This window comes from Lepisma saccharinum, chromosome 18 (assembly GCF_977018435.1).
Source record: "Lepisma saccharinum chromosome 18, izLepSacc3.1, whole genome shotgun sequence".
NCBI classification, from domain to species: Eukaryota; Metazoa; Arthropoda; class Insecta; order Zygentoma; family Lepismatidae; genus Lepisma; species Lepisma saccharinum.
In genome coordinates this window covers 33283506-33307498 of record NC_139246.1, presented here as the reverse complement: position 1 = coordinate 33307498, position 23993 = coordinate 33283506, and the positions used below count along the sequence as shown (strand labels likewise).

The 23993-nt window shown below is 38.3% G+C and overlaps 1 protein-coding gene across 1 annotated transcript in view; it reads right to left on the bottom strand.

Annotated features, from left to right (window-relative positions):
- The window catches only part of LOC146002497 (endoglucanase E-4-like), a 108477-nt gene extending 85325 nt beyond the window's left edge, over positions 1 to 23152 (bottom strand). The window contains exon 1 of the mRNA XM_083140379.1: positions 22702 to 23152. The gene's annotated coding sequence lies outside the window, so the exon portion shown is untranslated. The remainder of the gene's footprint in view (positions 1 to 22701) is intronic.
- Between the last annotated feature and the right edge of the window lie 841 nt (positions 23153 to 23993).

The window sequence follows — 23993 nt, the reverse complement described above, 5'->3', positions numbered from 1 at the left end:
AAAGCTCGTTTGTCCCTTTACTAACGAAGCAACTACGTATGGTGCAGGACACTGATGGTATAACAAATTAACTAGTTATGAGGATTCTTTAAATGTATAATGACGAAAATTTGGTTTCCGTAAGCTGGGGGATTTTATTTCTAATATAAAATATAATACTGGCAAATTATTGGGCGGGCGAATGCAGGTTGGCACCAAGGACGTATTTAGCGGTTGTCCATGGGGTCCGGACTCCCCCCGAAAGAAGTACTAAGTACTATAATTAAATAACGAAAATATATTTGTTGTTTAATCGAGTGTTAATTAATTCCGCCGTACTAATTGGAAGGCAAGGATTATATTGGTTCATTCGACTTTCAATGACGGTACCAAAGAACATTTATGCAAGATCTATTACTACTTATATTATGCATAAAATATTACCAGGAACTTTACCTTTCGTCAACTGGATCTAGCATCCTTTTTTGATATTCAATATACAGCGTGTCCACAATGAGACTCCAAAATTCTGAAAATCTATAACTTTTTCATTTCAGATTGTACAGCTGTAATTCCGGAAGAAGCAGAAGCTCAAAAAGTTTATGTGGTAACCTTTTAGTGCGCGCAATAGCCGTAGTGGCGCTGCAACAATCGATTGAAAATGGTGATTCCAAACGATCGTGCACAGGTTGTGTGCTGGTATGCAGAAACAAAATCAGTTATTCAAGTGCAACGAAACTTTCGTCGTGTGTACAATAAGGATCCTCCGACATTCAAGACTATAAAGAAGTGGTGTGATCAGTTTTTGGTAACCGGCAATGTTTTGAAAGGACACGGTGGTGGTAAACCCAGAATCCAGGAACAGGTTGTAGAAAATGTGCGGAGGTCATTCGAAAGGAGTCCACAGAAGTCAGTAAGACAAGCAGCGAAAGAACTTGGTATGAAACGGTCGACAGTTCACAAAGTTCTTCACTGCTTGTCTTACTGATTTTGTTTCTGCATACCACCACACAACCTGTGCACGATCGTTTGGAATCTCCATTTTCAAACAATCGATTGTTGCAGCGCCAATACGGCTATTGGGCGCACTAAAACCCTACCACATACACATTTTGAGTTTCTGCTTCTGCTTCTTCCGGAATCACAGCTGTATAATCTGAAATGAAAAAGTTATAGATTTTCAAAATGTTGGAGTCTTATTGTGGACACGCTGTATATTCAATTCTTCATCTATTTGACATTTATTTTCCTTGTCAGGGCTTTTTTTTCCAAATTTGCCGACCTTAGCTTTACGTAAGCTACATAATGAATACGTGCTGTTATATCACTATTTTTAAACCGTCTTTTTATCTATTCATGTAATAACAATATAATATTAATTAATTTGAATATTTCAATTAATACTATCATATTTTAATTATTTTAATATAATTAAATACATTTTAATTTAAACATTATACTAATAATAATTATTATTATAGAAGCTTGGTTCAGACCCCCCCGAAATGTATTTCTAGATACGAGCCTGTTTGGCACCACTGATTTTAAGAACGAAATTTAGCATTTTGCAGCACATGAAAGCTCCATTCTAATTTTATAATAATAAGTAAGCAACTGATTACCTATCGAAAGTGGTGTAATGCCCAATTGGTGTAAAACAGCATCTAATAGAGTGCTAAATACCTGTATAGGCTACTTCATGTGGTTTGACAGAAAATGGTGTAACAAGATGATGCTAAACAACGCCAATTTTGCATAAACACCGAAAGGAGTTGGAAACATTGCCGCCTTCTAATCAAGTAGTCCCAGTTTCGATACCAGGTGGAGGCACATAGTGGTTCGAATTCCAATGTCAGGTCGAGTTTCGATTAGCCTTTCAATGCATAAAGTGGATTTAAAACAAAACTCATATAAACTCAATTGATAAACCAATTTACAATTTAAATATATTTCGCCAGCTAAAACGTGACAATATTTTTTGCATTGGTATTAGATGTAGTTTCGAATACAAAACTTCTCAATATAAAAGTACGCTCTTATAAAATTAACATTACCAAATTCTAAGGCGAGTCTTAAGCCTCTTATTTTCACCCCAGATTGAATTTCTTCTCTGATATACTTATATCCAAATCATTCATTATTTTGTATTAGTGAACAGAAAATTAACGTTTCACGCAGCCTTCTGACTACAAAACGGATAAAGTACTATGGAAATAAAAATGTTTGATTGATTCGTTTTCTTAGTTTGTTTTTCTGCCACTTTTGCTAATCACGAAGATGAGGATGAGTGATAATTTGATGAAACTGATGACTGGACAATTACAAAGATCACCCATGCCTAGGACGCGATTCATACCCGTGACTGCCGATGTCGTAGCGCGATAAGCTAACCACTCCGTCACGATAGACGATGCAACCTACCAGTGAAGTGTGTTTGTGTGTGTGTGTGTATGCAATATATATATATATATCAGTGGCGTATGCTGAGTCTAAGACCTGGACTAGCTCACTATGACACCTGTTTCTAGGCTATGGAGCAAGAGAGAAGACTAGGATCATTCTTGACGTCATCGAGGAAGCCACGTTGCCATCCCAACGGTAGTCACGTTGCAAACTTATAAAAATTCAGGTTGCCAACTACTAAGCAATCAGATTGCCAACTCCTAAGAAATCAGGTAGCCAACTCCTAAGAATTCAGGTTGCCAACTCCTAAGAATTATGGTTGCCAACTCCTAAGAATTATGGTTGCCAACTCCTAAGAATTCAGGTTGCCAACTTCTAAGAATTATGGTTGCCAACTCCTAAGAATTCAGGTTGCCAACTCCTAAGAATTCAGGTTGCCAACTCCTAAGAATTCAGGTTGCCAACTCCTAAGAATTCATGTTGCCAACTCCTAAGAATTCAGGTTGCCAACTCCTAAGAATTCAGGTTGCCAACTCCTAAGAATTCAGGTTGCCAACTCCTAAGAATTATGGTTGCCAACTTCTAAGAATTCAGGTTGCCAACTCCTAAGAATTCAGGTTGCCAACTCCTAAGAATTATGGTTGCCAACTCCTAAGAATTCAGGTTGCCAACTCCTAAGAATTCAGGTTGCCAACTCCTAAGAATTATGGTTGCCAACTCCTAAGAATTCAGGTTGCCAACTCCTAAGAATTCAGGTTGCCAACTCCTAAGAATTCAGGTTGCCAACTCCTAAGAATTATGGTTGCCAACTCCTAAGAATTCAGGTTGCCAACTCCTAAGAATTCAGGTTGCCAACTCCTAAGAATTCAGGTTGCCAAATTCTAAGAATTCAGGTTGACAACTCCTAAGAATTCAGGTTGCCAACTCCTAAGAATTCAGGTTGCCAACTCCTAAGAATTCAGATTGCCAACTCCTAAGAATCCAGGTTGCCAACTCCTAAGAATTATGGTTGCCAACTTTTAAGAATTCAGGTTGCCAACTTCTAAGAATTAAGGTTGCCAACTCCTAAGAATTCAGGTTGCCAACTCCTAAGAATTCATGTTGCCAACTCCTAAGAATTCAGATTGCCAACTCCTAAGAATTATGGTTGCCAACTTTTAAGAATTCAGGTTGCCAACTTCTAAGAATTCAGGTTGCCAAATTCTAAGAATTCAGGTTGCCAAATCCTAAGAATTCAGGTTGCCAACTTCTAAGAATTCAGGTTGCCAACTCCTAAGAATTCAGGTCGCCAACTCCTAAGAATTCAGGGTGCCAACTTCAGAATCGCAATTATCTTCAGTATTTTACTTTCTAGTCTTGAGGCTTCGCAGATACCCTAGCTAGCCTTTAATATACGCTAATGATATATATATATATATTATATATATATATATATATATATATATATATATATATATATATATACACATATGTGTGTGTGTGTGTATAATTTATATCAATGGTGAAGGGAGACGGAGTCAAACTAGTTCCTCGACCCCCTCCCTCTCTGGAAATTGTCATAGTTCATTTTAATTTATACGAAAGGCGATAATTTTTTATATTTACTGTTCATAACAGAAATAAGTTCAGTTAGTACAGTAAAACCTTGTTAATCCGGACTAGGGATAAGTTGACCTTGTTTAACGTAAGTGCGGATTAACTGAAATAACCTAAAAGAACAGTAGAAAGTGCATTAAAACTCCTCTTATAGCAACAAAACACGTTCATCATGGTGTATTTAAAGGGCATAGCACTAAACACACTGTACAGTACAGTAAAATGTAAAGCAACACTGTTCATACAATGCAGTACGTACATACGCGTTACCCATATTCTGCTCTATATTATTTTGCCTCCTTCCTGTCCGGATTAAGCGAAGTCCGGGTTATCGAAGTCCGGATTAACGAGATTTTACTGTATTTAGAAAAGATTAATCAAAGTATTGATATAAAGAACAGTCCACTAAAGTATTTTCTCATTCTGCCATAGGTTTTCAAAAAGTTAACAGGCAAATAGTTTTATACGAGAGACCACAACGTAAACTTTGTGAATACAATTTTCGCCTAACGTTTAAAACTTTCCCTTGAAAGAGATATAAAAGTTAATAACAGAAAACGACATAATCTATTTCAATACACAAACTGCGCGAAATATAAAAAATAAAGATAAAAAAAAGTTGTGCTGCATAATTAGCACCATCTGGTGGGTCTTTATATAATTTATCATTACTAATTTAAAATTATTATTTCCTTTCAAAAAATTCTGGCTATAGACAAGTAGCCAGAATTTTGTTTCGGGGGCGGTGGGTCATCCCTATTCAGCAGCCGCGCTACAGTTGCTACACACAGAACCCAAAACGTTTCAAATGTGTAACTCCAATAACTGGTGACGTGCAATTTCCGTTTTAATGATAACACGAAAAATTAACGAAAGTAAAATGAAGTGTTTAGGATCTATTTGGGTAGGTTAAGGAGGCAAATTTTCGGTGTGTCGGAATTTCGCGAATTACGTCATTTTTCAGAATAACACCGAATTTTGCACTTTAACGCGAAAAACGCCGCGAAATATGCAATATAAACTATGGATAACACTTCTTTTGTTCAAAAATAACTACCTGAGTGCTATTAGATCTGTCATTTATAGTGTAAGTTCGATTCAATATCAATTACCGTGCTTCAATTATTGCAGTTTGGTACAGAAATGGCTGACAATGCTTTGAACTAGTCCTGAAATAGAATTCGCTGGGAGATCTACCCAGAAGGGAAGTTTCCTAGGAACGGGAAAATTTTCAGGGAGAAGATTAGGGGGCGTGTATTTGTGTGTGTAAACATAACGGTATTTTGAGGTCGCAGAGGGATTTCCTTGGCATTATTAACGAAATGTGATATGTATGACTGTTTCCAAAGATTTGGGTGATATCATTCAATAAACATAAAGCATTATGAAAATATTAAGCATAGAAGAAACAGTAAAAATGCATGCAAAAATAACCGATTTTAAATTAAAAACATTGAATTTTGCCCTAAACCGCGAAAAATAATACCGAATTGTAGTAAAAAATAACATAGAAATATAAGGGGAAATAAAACGAAAACTTCTTTTCCCTACCAATAACAAATTGACGTGCATAGACTGCAAACGATGCACTCTTTGGTGTGACGAAATACACATGGAAAAGCATAAAGTAAAGGTAAAAGGTAAAGTGAAGTGTACCCCTGTGCATAGCACCACGCCATGAAGGCGTATAGGGGGTGTGGGGGTAACACTTCCTTGATCCGGTCGTGAGTGGGGGTGATGTGATCAGCATCACGCCCCTGCCCGCCTTTACCCCCCAGGGTTTCCCCCAGGTACCCATGTTACTCGACGCTGGGTGGGCGCCGGGGCCGCTTCCATCGTTAGAAAAGTTCCCGGATTTGAACCGGCCGGGGATCGAACCCGGGACCTTGAGCATGGTAGTCAGACGCGTTACCGACTGAGCCACCGCGGCCACCATGGAAAAGCATAAAGTGGCACTTTTATCAGCTGATGTTCCGTGTCAAGCACTAAAAATACGCCAATTGGGAAGACCAGATAAGATCATTTCAAAGATAACAAAATTACACTTTCAATCCATTAATCGACACAGCTAAATGCTTTTCCATGTGTATTTTGTCACACCAAAGAGTGCATCGTTTGCAGTCTGTGCACGTTAATGTGTTATTGGAGTCAACATAGTGCCAATTGACTCGTTTTGGGTTCTTTGTGTACATAGAATTACCCTTGTATAAAAAGGTACAGGTTTACAAGCAAAGGATTTGTAAGATTTCGTGCGGGGAGAGGGGAGCTTCAGTCTTCAGCTTCAGCTTGTCTGGTGGGTTTCATATATGACATCAGCATTGAACAGTTCGTACAAAAGGTGTAGTGATAACGTCATAACCAAGGGGTCAGGGGTTCGATACCCGGCGGAGGCACATAGTGGTTCAGATCTACTGTACATAAAGTCGACTTAAACACTAATTCAATAAGTTCCTGCAAAAGTTAATAACTAATGAATTACTAACAGTGCAGTGACAGCAGCTCCAACTTGTTAAAAATTAATAAATATTATGATAATATAATAATAAATAAATAATACTAATAAATAATAATATAAAAAAATTATATTCATTAACCTACCGAAGAGCAAAAAGCAAAGAGGTCATAAGCTTAGAGTAGATGAAGTGGACCGGTTCTAAGCCCGAAAATGGGGCTCGGTGGGGCTCGCCTTAATGGATTTCTCTCGTAAGGCATGAGCCCCATTTTCTGGCAGTGTTGCCAGCTGCTTACTCGAAAAAATCACCAAGGTTTTTTTTGGGTCTAACCTAGCCTAAAGCAAGAAGCTGGCAATCTTGCTTGAGGCTCGCCTTAATGGATTTCTCTCGTAAGGCATAAGCTCTATTTTCTTGCAGTATTGCCAATATTTTACTCGAAAAAATCACCAAGGTTTTTTTTTTTGGGTCTAACCTAGCCTAAAGCAAGGAGCTGGCAATCTTGCTTGAGGCTTGCCTTAATGGTTTGTTTTTGTAAGGCATGAGCTCTATTTTCTCGCAGTGTTGCCAATATTTTACTTGAAAAAATCATCAAGGTTTTTTTGGTCTAACCTAGCCTAACACAAAAAGCTGGCAATCTTGTGTGCTCGCAGTATTGCCAACATCTTAGTTGAAAAGTCACCAAGGTTTATTTTGGTCAAACTTAACCTAAAGCAAGGAGCTGGCAACCTTGCTTGAGGTTTGCTTTACAGTGCATAAAGCAATTTGCCAACCTACTAGTATTTTTGCCATAGTTTTTTACAAAAAAAAGAGAGAGGAGAGAGAGAGGGAAGAGTTAAACAACTGACAATGTCGCTAATATTTACCTACAGTTTTTTTTTTACTTGGCAAGGGTTTAGCCAATTTATATACTGGCGTAACATACATACACTGGGCAAGGAGAGCCGACAACAAATATATATACTGCCGTAAAAGAGAAAAAGATGGATGGATGGATGGTAATATAGTATGCGTGTGCGTGTGTGCGTATAATATGTAGCATTATTAACTAGAGTGTGTTGGCAATTTACTTACAACTAAAAAAAATAGAGATGCCAATTTTGCTGTAAGATGAAGAGAGAGAGAGATTTATGGCTGGCAACAGTGGTGAGCGATGTCCTCTTATTGTAATTTTCCAAGTCCCCGGGGGACCAAATGTTTATATATTGTGATTTTTGTAAACCTCTCTTGGGGGAATGATGTGCCACACGCGCACGCGCGTGCCTCTTATTATTTCCGTATTGTGACGCAAACCAAACAAATAACATGCTATTCATCATCAATTTAGCTGTGTTCTGTTTGGCGTCTATTTCGAGCAGTTTGCCCGGCAGTAAAGTCTTATTGTAACAATCGGAGGTGTATATTGGCTGCACTGTATCCTGTTTATTACAAAAATAATCCACAGTGGGTTGGATATTACAAACAATACGAGTCCGAGTTTTAAAAATGTAATGTCTGGCATCGAATACCCGGTGACTATTTCTGATATATTAAAATTTGAAATATGAGCACGAGATGCAGAAGGAAAACGCTTAATCATCAACGTGTATTCCTATACGTTGGATAAACATGTCGTGCATCCCGTCAGGATAAGCGATGTCGACGATGATGATGCTCGTGTAATTAATCTTCTTCTAATTTCAAACGACAGTGTTCACCATTACTGTCTCAGAAATGTTATGCTTTTTTTTTCTATAAAAAAGAGAGATTTGTGTTGATTGTTTGGTTAAAAAGAATTTTCTAATTATTTGTTTTTTTTTGTCACAAGAATTGTTTGAATTTCAAATATTCCTAAGTGTTTGCTTAAAGATTGATGTATTAACCTGTTAAGAATGTCATATTAATAATACCGGCTCGGAAATGTTATGTTCTCTTCCTCTATAGAAGGTCATATAAATGTGCTAATTGGTTGGTTAGGGGGGATTTTTTGATTAGTAAATTGAGGTTATAAATACGTACGTATAAAGGTTTTGCTAATATGGAATGCTAAAGCTTAGTACTTGGCTTTCTCAGAGATTCGAATTCTATTAGGTTAAACAGCATAGAAATTTTACAGCAAGAATTGGCGTATACAATGTATATATTTTGAGAGGGGGGTTATAGTTTTTTATGCTGTACGAATACTGGAAGCTTGACAGTGACAACCAACAGAGTAGGTAAACCTACATCCAGGAACTGGCAACACTAGTTTCTGACAGTGAATTTGAAATAAAATATTAAACAAAATACATGAGTAAGCACTGTGATTACAAATAGTACCAGTGTTATGCCCCCAACTCCAACTGGACAACTGGGGAAAATAATTGTACAACAATTTGTACCTAATTGTACAATACTTGTACCTAATTGTACAACATATACACAGACATAAAAGAGAGAGCCTTCCCGTAACTTACTTCATGTACAATTTATATGATTTTACAACTGTGAAAAGAAAGCATATGTGTTCTGTATGCACACATTTATTCTTATTTTTCGAAGTTGAATGAAAGCACATGTTTTTACGCTCTCGTAATACTAATCTTGCTCCACTGATTTTAAATTGCTTCCATCCGCTTTTTTTTCTGTGTTATTTCCGCATGCACGCAACATTCGCTTTCAATAGTATAATGAAACACAGAAGGAGTGTTAGTATAGCAGGCTTCGAGTTTACAATTTATTAAATTAAACAATAATTTATGTAAGAATATACTTGTACTTAACGAACACAAAATAATAAAAGCACATGTGAATGTTTGCGTGTGTTTATGTTATATGACGACTGAGTAAAAAAATAATGTTGACTCCTCGAAAGATAAAGTACTCCACGTCACCAAAAAAAATATCTCCTCTTGTCGATAAGTTGTCATGTTGTAATCAAAGGGTCCCGGGTTCGATACCTACTGGATTCCGATTCTACTTTAAACTGTATGCCCAGTCCTCCGATTAATCTATCTGTGCATAGAGTAAACTTAAAAAGTCGGTTAATTATTGTCGCGATTAAGGATTAAAAAAAAAAAGAGTGGGTGAAGTCAGATTCAAAAAGAATGCCACGTGATTATTTTGATTCAATAGCTTCGTCTAGTTTGCTGCATTTTTTGACTGCACTCATGCGTTTAGTTGGTTACACGGTGCAACCTATCTTGTTGATTTTGGGTGTCATGTAGTGTATTTGGTGTCTGCACCACGTCTTGGAGAGGTGTAATATGTGGTGTGGTGTATGACCACGTGGTGAGTGGTTAACTAATCAAATGAATGTTTAAAGCAGTAGACAGGCATTTGTTGAATCTTCTGAACTTGAACACTGCTATTTGTCTACTCGGTTGAACGTTATTTTTTTTCACCAGCCTGACACCGGGATACACCTGCACTGCATCTAGTGTCAAAGAAGTGCAGCGTACTAGACGAGGATATTAAATTGCTCTGTTGTAAATGAGATGCATGTTGTTAATATGAATTGATGTTACTGTGAAAAAAACTGAAGGCAGAATAACGCCAACGCTATCTGGACTCGCTTAGTTAATTCAAGATAGTCGCGACAAACGTAAACGGGCTGTGCAGGACTTGGATATTTTTTTCGATTGATGAAAATTTGGTTCTATGATGATGACCTATACTAAATTTTTGGTATGGGAGGACAGAGGATACCGAGACTCGACCAACACACTAAACCCCAGACCTCTCTACGGCTACATGTTCGGAAGTTACGAGTGATTAAAAGTTTTGGGAGGGTGTGTGCAAACATCTCTTGCCATTGAACTCAGGACCACCAAACTTTGGCATACATACGCTACATCCCCAAAATCGACAAGGGGTGGTGTTTGGGGAGATTTTTCGATTTATTTTCGCGCAATCTCTCACCGTTTTCGAGTTATTTGCATTTTTTAACGCTGGACTTGGAAAATTTTCGACAGAGAGCGGTCAACTATGATAACCTATGTTTATTTTGTTAGGAGCCAATGCTAACGCATGTCTCTACGATGATCCTATCGAAAAGAAATTGACAATTGGCCCACCCTTGACCTCCAAATTTCGTATACGTACTCTACATCACCAAAATCGACAAAGGGGTCGACCCTATCTTCTGCACAACTCTGACGTGTACGTTCTGTTTCGCGAAGAGTCGACAACCTTCCACAGCTGTTTGTATTATATTACATCAGATATTATATTGCATGAGTGAGTTGGCTGTGTGTATAAAGACTAGTTTCAGACATGGACGCGAATATAACGCTATGATAATTAGCTGCTGTCCAAAGTTATTGCATAACTTAAAATATTTATATATAAAAAAGGATATTTATTGTACTGTGCTTTCTAGCGAAGGTATTATTGTAAACGATATTGTTTGTAAATGTGGAAAGTTAGAAGCTCAGTCCCCGGCCTATCAATGATAAAAAATTTCATCACGGACAGCAACCAAAAAAGGGCGTGCACGTCACAAAAGCATTGTCATATGGACTGACGATTATTATTTTTTTTAAAAAAAAAAAACAGACCTAGTTACGATGGGTTATAACCTGTGCTGTCTTGCAATTGTTTTTGCTTATTTCAATGTCAGCGAGCGTGATATGAAACATGCATGCGAAGAAGGGAGGGAGATCATAACAAAATAATTCACACTTCGATTTCAATACTTTCGCTAGTCCTATCTAGAAGGATACTGGACGCTACTTTATTTGAAGATGGCTAAAAGCGAGGGAAGGAGAGAAATGTTACTTTTTACCTTTTTTGCCTGTGTGTGACGATAATAGTTTTACATGCATACGGCTGTATCGTGATCTGCTTGAATCATCATCACGTCTGTGAGTTTTCAGTATTGCTGAATATATTTACATATCAACCAACGGTTATGAATTGCGTAGAAATTGGCTTTGTTAACGGTCCAGTGGCGAAGTTGGAAACAGAGAGCGGTCACATCAGACAGGTGCTCCTGGTATCTAAAGAAATGCCCCCTCTTACAGAAAAAAAATGGAGTGTTAGAAAGAAAAGATGTTATACCCGAATGAACGGGGAGTCTCGAGCATCTTCCAATCCTCATCTTCGCGTTCAGCTAACGAGGAAAAAAGAAACTTTACATATGGGGGACGCAACAGCTGCTGTACGGTATTGTCCATGGATGTTAAAACTTTTGTTTTTTTTTTCTGAATAGACGGACATATCAGTGTTGCAATCTCCAGATGAGACCGGAGCTTATTATTATTATTATTTTGGACAAGGGGGATCAGATCAATGCATGGACTAAAACTTTTCTTCACATCAAAATAAAACAGAGGATTTTTTACTCCACTGCTTACTTATTATTGTAAAGAATGGGGTGCTGTGTTTTATTGTATAGTCTTCCAACAGCATACCTCGGGGCGTAAATTTCTGCTTCTTCATGTATGCAAAATGCACTTAACTTCTGTTGTGAGGCGAATGGAGAGTTTGTTTTGCTGCTGTGATTAAATACTAAACCAAAATCTTATTACATAACTTTGAAGTATATTTGTTAATACGATCTATTGGGTTGGTGCGAATGAAATGTCCGCTTTGACGTCTGCTGGGAAACTCACCTCAACAACACAACACAGGGATTGACTGAGGTCACGTGTCTAACGTCATAAACTCTGTATACGTCCAGCAAACAGGCTGGAGCACCCAGACAGTCAGGAGGCAGTGTGTTGCTGAACAGGGTCGTCTGAAAGTGCACCATGGAGAAAACACAATTGCAAGCGATTTGTCTTTACGAATTCAAACTGGGATATTCTGGTCAGCAAGCCGCCAAAAACACTAACAGTGCATTTGGGCCAGGCATGGTAAATGATCGAACTATTCGCCGCTGGTTTGTCAAATTTTGTTCCGGTGACACAGCATTGCAAAATAAACCCAGTGGTCATCGACCAACATCATGTTCGGATGAGCTCCTCAGGAAGGCCGTGGAAGTGGACTCTCGGAAAAGTGTTCGTGCCATTGCAGACGAGTTAGGCATACACCATACCACTGTCGTGGTATGTCTCTGTGCGATCAGTAAAGTGAAAAAGTTGGACTCATGGGTACCACATGATTTGACACCGGTCAACAAGACTCGGCGCCTGGAGGTGTGCAGTTTTCTGAGTGTAAGGAATAACTGGGATGGTTTCCTGCATCGCATTGTCACTTCACATGAAAAATGGATCTGCTATGACAATCGTAAACGATCAGGACAATGGTTGGATCGTGATCAATGTCCAGGGCGGTTTCCGAAACCACCTCACCACCCACGGAAGGTGTTGTTGCTGGTATGGTGGTCTATGGTGGGTGTGATCCATCATGTCTTTCTCAGGCGAGGTGAAACCATCAATGCAAATTGTTACAGTGCTGAACTCCATGAAATGCACCACAAACTTCTCCGCAAGCATCCAGCAATGGTCCACAGACATGGTGTCCTCGTGTTGCACGACAATGCTCGCCCACATGTCGCACAAAGGACGGTGCAGGCTCTCCATGAGTTGCAATATAAAACTCTTCCTCATCCAGCATATTCTCCCGACCTCTCTTCTATTGACTACCATCACTTCCGGAATCTCGATCACTTCCTAACAGGGTAGATTTTTGCTGATGATCGGGTGGTGCAACTTGCCGTTGAGGAGATCTTTGCGTCGCAGACTCCAGACTTTTTTCGCCATGGAATCCAATTGTTGGCTGAGCGATGACAAAAATGTGTGGCTGCAGACGGCGACTATTTTGATTAACCAGGTATTGTAGTTTTGAATTTTTTGGCCTTTGGCAATGACGCACCTGGGCCGGACATTTTATTCGCACCAACCCAATATATTATATCATCGCTATAGGTGGTCCATATTATGTGCAGGAGAATTTTTAAAAAATGTTTTTGTTTCTCGAACCTGTGACCTGCAGATTTGCTTTTGCTGGCAACAGAAACAGAAAATGGCACCATGTTATTCTATACTGATACAGGTGTACTGTAATCATAACAATTTTCTAGTAACAAAACAACAACTATGTTGGAAAGAAGTGGTGGGGGGCTTGTCTGTGTGGGGTCTTATTAACTACTTCACATCTGTACCCGCACAACTCATCGACTACAAGGCAACAATGTTAGGAAGTGTGTGCATGGTCCCAAAAATACAAATTTAAAATCACTAATGAGACATGAACTCTCTTCACTGGTGTGTATTTGAATATGCGAAAATGAGGTATTTTGAATAACCACAAAAAAAAACTTGCAACGGTATAGAGAAGGCTCACAACTTCAAACTTTAGACGATTTTTTGTTAATCTGCAAAGGGCCAGGGCGTACGGTAAATTGATTTTATTGAAAAGTATGCAGAAGCAGTGTTGGAAGCAGTTTGAAGACTGAAACGGCTATGGAAGGACACTTATTATAATGTTAATATTTCAGTATAATGTTTTCAGAATTGCTTTTCGATAATGTTCGGTACTTAATTTAATCAATTGTTAGACAAAACACACATTCGAATTCAAGGACGGAAAATATGAACAGCGAATGAATGCTTTAGAGTAGATGTGATATTTAAAGGAGGTGATCATTTTTTTTTACTTTCTCAAACCAAACAAAAATTCACGAATATTATTATCATTGAATGGCTGGTTAGGTGCTCGGTTTACCTTGTCCCTCCGAACGAAAAATGGAATATATACAAGCCTGTGCCTCCTAAGTTTATCGCGGCTACGAGGATGAATCGCGAAATGAAACAAACTGGAAACTTTCAATATATATATATTTTTTATAACATACTTCACTAAGGAGGTCAAATGACAAGATGGATTGCTATCCTTTTTATAACTTGTTAATTTTATTACGAACGAAGAAAAAAATGCATGGCACTTAATGCTGTAATGTTATTGATTAGATCATCGTTTATCTTGTCCGCATCGATTAAACTTCTTATGTTCTTCTTTTTTGTTTTCTCGTCGCGTCCATCTCTCCTGTTATCACAATCGAGATGTAATTTTTCATGATCATCCAGCGAACGCCTGAGATATTTCAGCAAAATGTCGATTATTCAATGGATGTTGTAAGATTCCACTTTTATCTTGTTCTGTCTTGTTTAACCGATTTTGAATTTGAGATTTTTTATTTTTATTTGCCATTCACAACACGTTCGACTATTCGTGACAATACGTTTCAACCTTTCTGTATAAACGTTTCAACGTTCCGGTAAACGTTTCAACGTTCCGGTAAACGTTTCAACATGTTAAGACAAATCGCTTGCAATTGTGTTTTCTCCATGGTGCACTTTCAGACGACCCTGTTCAGCAACACACTGCCTCCTGACTGTCTGGGTGCTCCAGCCTGTTTGCTGGACGTATACAGAGTTTATGACGTTAGACACGTGACCTCAGTCAATCCCTGTGTTGTGTTGTTGAGGTGAGTTTCCCAGCAGACGTCAAAGCGGACATTTCATTCGCACCAACCCAATAGATCGTATTAACAAATATACTTCAAAGTTATGTAATAAGATTTTGGTTTAGTATTTAATCACAGCAGCAAAACAAACTCTCCATTCGCCTCACAACAGAAGTTAAGTGCATTTTGCATACATGAAGAAGCAGAAATTTACGCCCCGAGGTATGCTGTTGGAAGACTATACAATAAAACACAGCACCCCATTCTTTACAATAATAAGTAAGCAGTGGAGTAAAAAATCCTCTGTTTTATTTTGATGTGAAGAAAAGTTTTAGTCCATGCATTGATCTGATCCCCCTTGTCCAAAATAATAATAATAATAAGCTCCGGTCTCATCTGGAGATTGCAACACTGATATGTCCGTCTATTCAGAAAAAACAAAACAAAAGTTTTAACATCCATGGACAATACCGTACAGCAGCTGTTGCGTCCCCCATATGTAAAGTTTCTTTTTTCCTCGTTAGCTGAACGCGAAGATGAGGATTGGAAGATGCTCGAGACTCCCCGTTCATTCGGGTATAACATCTTTTCTTTCTAACACTCCATTTTTTTTCTGTAAGAGGGGGCATTTCTTTAGATACCAGGAGCACCTGTCTGATGTGACCGCTCTCTGTTTCCAACTTCGCCACTGGACCGTTAACAAAGCCAATTTCTACGCAATTCATAACCGTTGGTTGATATGTAAATATATTCAGCAATACTGAAAACTCACAGACGTGATGATGATTCAAGCAGATCACGATACAGCCGTATGCATGTAAAACTATTATCGTCATACACAGGCAAAAAAGGTAAAAAGTAACATTTCTCTCCTTCCCTCGCTTTTAGCCATCTTCAAATAAAGTAGCGTCCAGTATCCTTCTAGATAGGACTAGCGAAAGTATTGAAATCGAAGTGTGAATTATTTTGTTATGATCTCCCTCCCTTCTTCGCATGCATGTTTCATATCACGCTCGCTGACATTGAAATAAGCAAAAACAATTGCAAGACAGCACAGGTTATAACCCATCGTAACTAGGTCTGTTTTTTTTTTTTTAAAAAAAATAATAATCGTCAGTCCATATGACAATGCTTTTGTGACGTGCACGCCCTTTTTTGGTTGCTGTCCGTGATGAAATTTTTTATCATTGATAGGCCGGGGACTGAGCTTCTAACTTTCCACATTTACAAACAATATCGTTTACAATAATACCTTCGCTAGAAAGCACAGTACAATAAATATCCTTTTTTATATATAAATATTTTAAGTTATGCAATAACTTTGGACAGCAGCTAATTATCATAGCGTTATATTCGCGTCCATGTCTGAAACTAGTCTTTATACACACAGCCAACTCACTCATGCAATATAATATCTGATGTAATATAATACAAACAGCTGTGGAAGGTTGTCGACTCTTCGCGAAACAGAACGTACACGTCAGAGTTGTGCAGAAGATAGGGTCGACCCCTTTGTCGATTTTGGTGATGTAGAGTACGTATACGAAATTTGGAGGTCAAGGGTGGGCCAATTGTCAATTTCTTTTCGATAGGATCATCGTAGAGACATGCGTTAGCATTGGCTCCTAACAAAATAAACATAGGTTATCATAGTTGACCGCTCTCTGTCGAAAATTTTCCAAGTCCAGCGTTAAAAAATGCAAATAACTCGAAAACGGTGAGAGATTGCGCGAAAATAAATCGAAAAATCTCCCCAAACACCACCCCTTGTCGATTTTGGGGATGTAGCGTATGTATGCCAAAGTTTGGTGGTCCTGAGTTCAATGGCAAGAGATGTTTGCACACACCCTCCCAAAACTTTTAATCACTCGTAACTTCCGAACATGTAGCCGTAGAGAGGTCTGGGGTTTAGTGTGTTGGTCGAGTCTCGGTATCCTCTGTCCTCCCATACCAAAAATTTAGTATAGGTCATCATCATAGAACCAAATTTTCATCAATCGAAAAAAATATCCAAGTCCTGCACAGCCCGTTTACGTTTGTCGCGACTATCTTGAATTAACTAAGCGAGTCCAGATAGCGTTGGCGTTATTCTGCCTTCAGTTTTTTTCACAGTAACATCAATTCATATTAACAACATGCATCTCATTTACAACAGAGCAATTTAATATCCTCGTCTAGTACGCTGCACTTCTTTGACACTAGATGCAGTGCAGGTGTATCCCGGTGTCAGGCTGGTGAAAAAAAATAACGTTCAACCGAGTAGACAAATAGCAGTGTTCAAGTTCAGAAGATTCAACAAATGCCTGTCTACTGCTTTAAACATTCATTTGATTAGTTAACCACTCACCACGTGGTCATACACCACACCACATATTACACCTCTCCAAGACGTGGTGCAGACACCAAATACACTACATGACACCCAAAATCAACAAGATAGGTTGCACCGTGTAACCAACTAAACGCATGAGTGCAGTCAAAAAATTCAGCAAACTAGACGAAGCTATTGAATCAAAATAATCACGTGGCATTCTTTTTGAATCTGACTTCACCCACTCTTTTTTTTTTAATCCTTAATCGCGACAATAATTAACCGACTTTTTAAGTTTACTCTATGCACAGATAGATTAATCGGAGGACTGGGCATACAGTTTAAAGTAGAATCGGAATCCAGTAGGTATCGAACCCGGGACCCTTTGATTACAACATGACAACTTATCGACAAGAGGAGATATTTTTTTTGGTGACGTGGAGTACTTTATCTTTCGAGGAGTCAACATTATTTTTTTACTCAGTCGTCATATAACATAAACACACGCAAACATTCACATGTGCTTTTATTATTTTGTGTTCGTTAAGTACAAGTATATTCTTACATAAATTATTGTTTAATTTAATAAATTGTAAACTCGAAGCCTGCTATACTAACACTCCTTCTGTGTTTCATTATACTATTGAAAGCGAATGTTGCGTGCATGCGGAAATAACACAGAAAAAAAAGCGGATGGAAGCAATTTAAAATCAGTGGAGCAAGATTAGTATTACGAGAGCGTAAAAACATGTGCTTTCATTCAACTTCGAAAAATAAGAATAAATGTGTGCATACAGAACACATATGCTTTCTTTTCACAGTTGTAAAATCATATAAATTGTACATGAAGTAAGTTACGGGAAGGCTCTCTCTTTTATGTCTGTGTATATGTTGTACAATTAGGTACAAGTATTGTACAATTAGGTACAAATTGTTGTACAATTATTTTCCCCAGTTGTCCAGTTGGAGTTGGGGGCATAACACTGGTACTATTTGTAATCACAGTGCTTACTCATGTATTTTGTTTAATATTTTATTTCAAATTCACTGTCAGAAACTAGTGTTGCCAGTTCCTGGATGTAGGTTTACCTACTCTGTTGGTTGTCACTGTCAAGCTTCCAGTATTCGTACAGCATAAAAAACTATAACCCCCCTCTCAAAATATATACATTGTATACGCCAATTCTTGCTGTAAAATTTCTATGCTGTTTAACCTAATAGAATTCGAATCTCTGAGAAAGCCAAGTACTAAGCTTTAGCATTCCATATTAGCAAAACCTTTATACGTACGCATTTATAACCTCAATTTACTAATCAAAAAATCCCCCGTAACCAACCAATTAGCACATTTATATGACCTTCTATAGAGGAAGAGAACATAACATTTCCGAGCCGGTATTATTAATATGACATTCTTAACAAGTTAATGCATCAATCTTTAAGCAAACACTTAGGAATGTTTGAAATTCAAACAATTCTTGTGACAAAAAAACAAATAATTAGAAAATTCTTTTTAACCAAACAATCAACACAAATCTCTCTTTTTTATAGAAAAAAAAGCATAACATTTCTGAGACAGTAATGGTGAACACTGTCGTTTGAAATTAGAAGAAGATTAATTACACGAGCATCATCATCGTCGACATCGCTTATCCTGACGGGATGCACGACATGTTTATCCAACGTATAGGAATACACGTTGATGATTAAGCGTTTTCCTTCTGCATCTCGTGCTCATATTTCAAATTTTAATATATCAGAAATAGTCACCGGGTATTCGATGCCAGACATTACATTTTTAAAACTCGGACTCGTATTGTTTGTAATATCCAACCCACTGTGGATAATTTTTGTAATAAACAGGATACAGTGCAGCCAATATACACCTCCGATTGTTACAATAAGACTTTACTGCCGGGCAAACTGCTCGAAATAGACGCCAAACAGAACACAGCTAAATTGATGATGAATAGCATGTTATTTGTTTGGTTTGCGTCACAATACGGAAATAATAAGAGGCACGCGCGTGCGCGTGTGGCACATCATTCCCCCAAGAGAGGTTTACAAAAATCACAATATATAAACATTTGGTCCCCCGGGGACTTGGAAAATTACAATAAGAGGACATCGCTCACCACTGTTGCCAGCCATAAATCTCTCTCTCTCTTCATCTTACAGCAAAATTGGCATCTCTATTTTTTTTAGTTGTAAGTAAATTGCCAACACACTCTAGTTAATAATGCTACATATTATACGCACACACGCACACGCATACTATATTACCATCCATCCATCCATCTTTTTCTCTTTTACGGCAGTATATATATTTGTTGTCGGCTCTCCTTGCCCAGTGTATGTATGTTACGCCAGTATATAAATTGGCTAAACCCTTGCCAAGTAAAAAAAAAACTGTAGGTAAATATTAGCGACATTGTCAGTTGTTTAACTCTTCCCTCTCTCTCTCCTCTCTCTTTTTTTTTGTAAAAAACTATGGCAAAAATACTAGTAGGTTGGCAAATTGCTTTATGCACTGTAAAGCAAACCTCAAGCAAGGTTGCCAGCTCCTTGCTTTAGGTTAAGTTTGACCAAAATAAACCTTGGTGACTTTTCAACTAAGATGTTGGCAATACTGCGAGCACACAAGATTGCCAGCTTTTTGTGTTAGGCTAGGTTAGACCAAAAAAACCTTGATGATTTTTTCAAGTAAAATATTGGCAACACTGCGAGAAAATAGAGCTCATGCCTTACAAAAACAAACCATTAAGGCAAGCCTCAAGCAAGATTGTCAGCTCCTTGCTTTAGGCTAGGTTAGACCCAAAAAAAAAAATCTTGGTGATTTTTTCGAGTAAAATATTGGCAATACTGCAAGAAAATAGAGCTTATGCCTTACGAGAGAAATCCATTAAGGCGAGCCTCAAGCAAGATTGCCAGCTTCTTGCTTTAGGCTAGGTTAGACCCAAAAAAAACCTTGGTGATTTTTTCGAGTTAGCAGCTGGCAACACTGCCAGAAAATGGGGCTCATGCCTTACGAGAGAAATCCATTAAGGCGAGCCCCACCGAGCCCCATTTTCGGGCTTAGAACCGGTCCACTTCATCTACTGCTTAGCTCCAACTTTTATATGGTGCTTATAAATGTCTTCTTTGCGTTGATACAAGATCTTCCTAAGGCAATCATTGAAACAGTCTCTCTCCAATGTTGCTGCACTTCTGAGAATTATACAATTCGCATGCAGAACCGTCTCTACCAGTTTCAAACCATGATTTTCGAACAATTTCTCACCCGAATCCAAGATTTTGCATGTCTTTTCTCAGAATTCCCATGCAGCGTCCGTTAACCAAATTGTCCACTGCCCGTGGCTTTCACGTAAGGTCAGGCTTTTCCCATTAAATGCGTGAGACGGGACAAGTTGCTCAACCGACAAAGATTTTGCAATAGGGTATGACATAACAAGACTACAATGCAAAGACTGTTACGTATATGTTCAGGCCCGTGAGAACCAGACAAAACAGATACAAGGAAATATAGCTTTGCTGTGTTACGGCCGGAAGATCTTTTAAGCATTATTGAGTACTGTTCTTGCATTTGGTGCAGTGGGATCTGTGAGTATTACCGTGCAAATTGTCCATCATCATGTTCGTGCACTTTATTTGACCCAATAAGAGCTTCAATAATTAAAATAAAACTCGAAATAAGCTGTTGACAACTTCTGCACCAGCATACATAAAAATCCATCGCTTAAAAACACACAGGATGTAAGAGAAAAATTAATGAAAATAGTCATGGACAATTTACACGGTAATACTCATAGATCCCATTGTACATGGGTTGTGACGGTAATATGAAGAGAAGAGGCAAATTAATTTATTTCTTCATGAGAATACTAAGTTAATTATAGATGGCGATCACATGAAACTCTATCTAAATATCAAATTACAACCGGCCTCTAAAAACACGATCTTTCTCTTTCCCATCAAATTTTAGAGTTAGATTTCTTTTCAGAATCGGAAACAGCAAACAATATATTAATGAAATCTCCCCACTTTTTAAAATCCGCATCGTTATTAATCAATATTAATCATTTCATTTCATTACATTTTAATTTCAATGTTAATCAGTTCAAGCCTAAGGAAATGCATTCTCCTCTGTCCCCCCCTCGAATTTGAGTACTCTGTGTGTGTGTTCCGAGTTTGAATCCCGCTCTATGCATGGGTGTTCTTTGTGAGTGTCCCTTCATCAATTTCATCATATCATCACTTATTCTTATCGTCTCGATTGGTCAAAATGTGGAAAAAAAGCGATGCTAAATAACAAAGAACAAACTCTCTGAGAATTGTAGTCTATTTATGTAAATAATAACTTTTATACTCCCAAAATATTTTTTAAAATTGTCGGTTATTTGCATATATTGGCTATTTTACGTCCCTTCTCCCCCACTCTCGACTAACCGCGGATATGAGAATCAATGATGATTTGTTTAAATAAATGATGGAACCATGGACGTCCACACGATTATCAGAGAGCAAGAAAGATATATTTTCCGGAAGGGAGGGGGGGAGGGAAAGAAAACCAGGCATAATTTCCATACATAATTGTGTTGCCCCCATTCAATTTGAAGTTACCATGTCCTTGCAATTCCCTTATTACAATTAACATAAATTACTGTGACTGAAATGAAATTATATATGTGAAATGTATATTTTTATGTCTCTCCTTATGGACGCCCATGAATGAAATAATCAGAAGGAAACGTCCGTACCTTTCCCAGGATTCAAATCTAGATTCATATCACTATGCGATTTTTGAGTAAACAACTAATCATCATCCATACACTGAAGTGCACAAAAATGTACCTAGAAATTAATTAACATTAACAAATAGGTGCTCTGAATGTAGTAAAAATAGAGCAATATACGCTTAGAAATAAACTAAAACCGAAAAATGCGGATCCAAGGTGAAGTTTAAGTTTTATAATAAGTAATTAGGATGAGTTAGTACTATGTACATTTTTCATCACTTTTCTACCTATGTACGTTAATGCATCTATGAGGATGAATCATGAATTAGGCCTCCCGATGGCGTCGTGGCAACGTCCTTTGTTTGTAATCAAGGGGGTTAAATACTCGGTGGAGGCATATAGTGGCTCGGATACCACTTTAAAATGTAGGTCCAGTCCCCGATTAGCCTCACTGTGCATAAAGTGGACTTAAAAACACATAATCAATCAAACCAATCAATCATTGAATCATGAACTGATGAAGTCGGGACTGATCCACGATTCCATTCAATAACAACATCACCTAAGGTTACGGGTTCGATTCCCGACGTGGGCGTACGGATGTTCCTAATCACTATCGTTATCAGTGTAAAGAGAAAGGATAGGGCGGAATTTCAGATGGATACAACATAAAATATAATTCCTGTTTTCATAGAGTTCTACGCATGCCCCTCTGCCGCTGAGGTTCATAGGCGTGCGCAGGGGGTCAGTTTCCTTCTGATTATAAAGGTGTGTGTACTCTTCAACAACCAAGCATTGTTCAAGAAAAGGCGAACCTATGGTGTACATCAGAGTAAATGAAAGTGAGTTTCTTACCTCAGTACGGAATTCCTGATCGACAGCTTTCACGAACACGTTGTTCACTGCAGACAAACTTCAACACGAAAGGCACAGGTACTTTTTGCTTGCGACGTCCGTGAAGGTCTCAACAAGATTGCCGGCTTTACAAGACGACAAGCAGGCTACATATTAGCCAGAGACAGGCTACTTCAAGCAATTAGCCCACTAATTCCAAGAAACACCGACGAGGTTCTTTTGGGATCCCATCAATGTGGGACAGGAGACTCCTCAAAAGGAAGAGTATCCAATCCGACGTTTCGTACCGCCCGACAGATGTCTCTGAGCGTTAACAAGCTTCTGAAAGAGCTACCCCCTGGTGTCCAATAGGCTTTTTTTCTGCTACCACCTCTTCTAATCTTCTCGTAGACTCCCTCCAGGTATTCCTTTACGTGTATTGACCGTTGCTTCCTTTTTGTTTTTCTTATCCTGTGTTTTCTACCTGCTGGAGGGAATCGAGACCATGACAAGGTCCAGTAATACATGAAAGACTGACCGGTTCTTCAACAGTTCTGCGAATTGGATATACAGCCTTTTTACCTTGCAGCGATGTTCCCCACCTCTTGAAATTATACAAGATTGGCAGTGTTTTCCCGTAGCTGAAAGTGACAGACATCACGAGGTAGGCGAAGATTACAACAGACAGATCTGATAAGCTTCCAAAGGAGCCCCTATTGTTACTTCTGTACATATTAGGTCGCAACAATGAGTGTCTGTTGAAATCTTCCTAGTGATGATGAACCAGTTACCCGCGGCAGGTGCAAATTTCTCCTTTTATGCTGGGAATTATAAGAATCCTCTTTAATCCTCCTCCATACTCTTCACGTATCACCGAATAGGGTTTGTGTGGTCAGTAAGGGAACCCAGAGAGCTCGTTGATAACTCGGGGCAGTAAATTAAATGTTTCCATCAATAATTTCCTGTTTTCGGTGCTTGTAACTCGGGCTCTGTATCGAGTACATTTCAAGTATAGATTTTTTTGCTATTAGGGGAGTGGAATGAGATATTTGATGAACAGATTTGAGTTTGAGCTGATTTGGTTTATTTTACTTCAGACTTCTGCCACTTTCATCTAATTGGGAAGATAAGGTTGAGTGATGATTTGATGAATTTGATGAAGGGACACTCGCAAAGAACACACATCCCCAGGCCGGGATTCGAACCCGGATAAATCTGGATTTATATGAAATTCATCATATTATGTATCATAGGTATAGCCATATTTTTGTGGTGAATAAAAAAAAGTTTTCGGTACAAAAACTGAGCACATT